This window comes from Arvicola amphibius, chromosome 6 (assembly GCF_903992535.2).
Source record: "Arvicola amphibius chromosome 6, mArvAmp1.2, whole genome shotgun sequence".
NCBI lineage: Eukaryota > Metazoa > Chordata > Mammalia > Rodentia > Cricetidae > Arvicola > Arvicola amphibius.
In genome coordinates this window covers 122,722,304-122,725,701 of record NC_052052.2, presented here as the reverse complement: position 1 = coordinate 122,725,701, position 3,398 = coordinate 122,722,304, and the positions used below count along the sequence as shown (strand labels likewise).

General features: G+C 45.3%; 2 non-coding genes across 2 annotated transcripts; one reads left to right on the top strand and one right to left on the bottom strand.

Moving 5' to 3' along the window:
* Positions 1-441: 441 nt before the first annotated feature.
* Trnaf-gaa lies at positions 442-514 on the bottom strand. The gene has a single exon. It is a non-coding gene; the product is annotated as a tRNA-Phe (tRNA).
* Positions 515-983: 469 nt separating this feature from the next.
* Positions 984-1,055, top strand: Trnae-cuc. Its single transcript has one exon. It is a non-coding gene; the product is annotated as a tRNA-Glu (tRNA).
* The last annotated feature ends 2,343 nt before the right edge of the window (positions 1,056-3,398 follow it).

Below are 3,398 nucleotides of genomic sequence, written 5' to 3'. Positions count from 1 at the left end.
AAGAAAATCTTCCTTATACTCTTTTTTTGGGGAGGAGAGTTGTTGAGACCTGGCTTCCCTACATATCCTTGGCTGGCCTAAAACTCACTGTATAGACCAGGCTAGTCTCCCAACTCATAAGATCTGCCTGCCTCTGCCTCTTGGGTGCTGAGATTAAAGGCAAGTGACACCATGCCAATCTTATATTACTTACTCCCTTGATGTCCGCACATCCTATGCTGTTGCACAAGGTGTGTTGAGTTTAGTTAGGACAGTAAGGCTTTCTGTTTTCCTTGGCTTTGACTTACAGCTTTTAGGTTAACGTTATGGGTATAAAGAAGAGGTAGGTTCCGAGAAGGAAACAGATACGTCGGAGAAACAGATGTACCATAGCTCAAAACAAAAGGGAAGATACTACATACAGAAACATGTTTAATTAAAACTAAAAATGGGCACTCGTGCTGCCGAAACCCGGGATCGAACCAGGGACCTTTAGATCTTCAGTCTAACGCTCTCCCAACTGAGCTATTTCGGCCACACCCTGCTTGTAGTACATGGTAGGTTCTAATAACTTTGTCATTTAGGTCCTCGTTATGACAAAGAACTGACAAGAGAACATAAAATTAAGAATTTTGATGTTTGAACATCTTTCGGTATTATAAAGAGAAAAGCAAGAAGACAGTTTAGATTGCTCTTTTAAACTTGTCTCAGCGTGGGGAGTGGTGGTGGACGTCTTTAAACCTAGCTTTGGTGAGGCAGAGGCAGGAGGATCTCTTTACTAGCCTTCATAGAGTTCCAGTTCAGGGCTGAGACAATATCTCAAAATAGAAATGTGACTTTGTTAAGTGCTACAGTGTATTTTGGGTCAATTCACACATTTAGGCAGGAGTAGTTAGTTTTCGAGCCTTTTGAATTTTGTTGACTGGGCTTGTAGTTAGTTCGGTCAGCAGTAGCACAGTAACTAATTCAGTTCACATATCCTCCGAAGAGGGTACTTTTCAACTTCCCTGGTGGTCTAGTGGTTAGGATTCGGCGCTCTCACCGCCGCGGCCCGGGTTCGATTCCCGGTCAGGGAAAAAAGCTTTTGTCCGATTTACTTTGGGTATTAGAACTGCAAATTTTCAAATTATGTTACCATTTAAAAAATTTACTAATAATTATTTTATCTCTTGAAGACGGATATAATGAGACGGACCAAGAGCTCTTGCTAGAGGACGTAGTTTTGGTTGTCAGCACCGACGGGATAGCCCACAATTGCCGATTACTCCATTTCCTAAGGCATCCGATGCTCTGCTTCATGGGCACCAGACATCCACGTGGCACAGTGACGTACGCAAAGGCGAAACACTCACTCATGTATTAAAATATAAACAAAGAAATCCTATTAAATTTATTTGCAGTGTTTGTGCCTGAGTATACCACGTGCCCGCAGAGGCTGGAGTTAGGGGCAATCGTGAACTGCCTTGTTGCGGGTTGAGCCTGGAACTCAATCCTGTGGAAGAGCAGCAAGTGCTCCTTATTGTCGGGCCCTTTCCCCTCCTCTCGCCCCCCAACTCTCTTTGGGCTTTAACATTCAACAACTCACGCCGTAGGGTGATTCAGCGAGAGCTGGCTGGGGTTCGCACAGCCCTTTTAAAGATGCTTGTGAAGCAGTTAATTGGGAGCTCTCGGTGCTTCCCATTGGCTGGGAAGTTTCGGGGTGAAAAGGGGAGGGGCTTAAAATTTCTCGGTTCTACTGGCACAAGAGAACTGTTTACAGTGTTTTAAATTAGTTTGTGTTAAGAGAAGGCACATTGAATTCTCAGTGCGTCGATTTAACTAGGATTCTAAGATACTATAAGACATCATAAGGGACCTGAATTAACCCCAAGCACGAGAAAACCTGACGGAGAAGTTGCCCCGTGAAGGACATCAACCCCCTAAAGGAGAGATCCATTCGTGGCTGTGAGGCTACACCGCCGAGCCGGCTGTCCATTTCATGGGGATCAGCTTGCTTCCCTCGGTGATATTGTCTACAGCTTCCCTTCAGAAGAAGAAAGAGAACAGCGAGAGCCTGGTCTGAGCTGTTCTGAGAACTATGCATACCCCCAAACCTTCTTTCATATGTATAGCACATAATTCACAAAGTTCCCTTTTGCCCTTTGATTATGGACGTGGAATCATCCAACGCAGCTATCTGTTTTCCAGTGTGGCCTCCTTGATTAAATGCCACTTTTTTTTTGGTGACATTTGTAACAGAATTTGTGCTCTTCACAAATCCTCTCTGGCATGTGAGACAGGGCGGTTGATTCTTGTTTGTTGTCAGGACTCTAGGGGCCAGAACTTAGTTAAAAAGTACAGTAATAATTTAATAAAAAATACAGAATGTAAAAAAAGTACAGTAACATTCTTGTAACTGCATAATCAATATTTGCTATTGTCGTTCAACTTGACACACTTACTGGGTTAGGACCAGGTAAAAGGCAGTCCAGGCGGTGGCGTGGCTTCTTCCAAAGTGACCAGGCATTAGTTCACTGATCATTAGTCCTTGATGTTCAGTTGTTTACATAATCTTATTCTCTAAAATTCTTTCTTCATTTTTCTACTTGTAGTCTACTTTACCAAAAATAAATAAATAAAATGCAAACCCTAGAGAGAAAATCAGTTCCTGGATGGATGTTTTTACAGACAAGAAGCAGTTGAGACAGCATTGAGACAAATAACACCAGAAGGGGGCGCCCCTGCTCCAGCTCGGTCCCTCAAAGTTTACTTTCAAACCTTGCAACCATGTCCTTAGAATCCTTACAGAGCACTAATTGTGGCGAGATCACCCTTGATAGGAAGAAAAGAGACTGACAGGTAGAGAACTCAGAGTCAGTCACACAACAGGTGAAACCACAAGGCTTTGGATTAACGGACGGGCAAAAGGAGTGGGGACCGTGTTGGTTTGGCTTTCTTAGGAATACCCCCTTCCTTTCCTGCCCTCCCTCCCTCCCTCCCTCCCTCCCTCCCTCCCTCCCTCCCTCCCTCCCTCCCTCCTTTTCTTTCACTTATTTTTCTGTTTTTACATCCCTACCTCAGTTTTCCCTCCCTCCTCTCTCCCCAGTCCCTCCCACCTCCCTGCCCCTTGCACTCCTCTGTCTCTCTTTAGAAAACGGCAGGCCTTTCATGGATATCAACCAGCCACAGTATACCAAGGTGCAGCAAAACTAGGCATCTCCTCTCCTATTAAGCTGGATGAAGCAACCTGGAAGGAGGAAAGGGTCCCAAGAGCAGGCAACAGAATCAGAGACAACCCCCTCCCCCCACTGTTAGGAGTCCCACAGGAGGACCAAGCTACACAGCTGTAAGGCAGAGGGCCTAGGTCAGTCCCATGCAGGCTCCCTGGTTGTCAGCTCAGTCTCTGTGAGCCCCTATGAGCCCAGCCTGGTTGACACTGT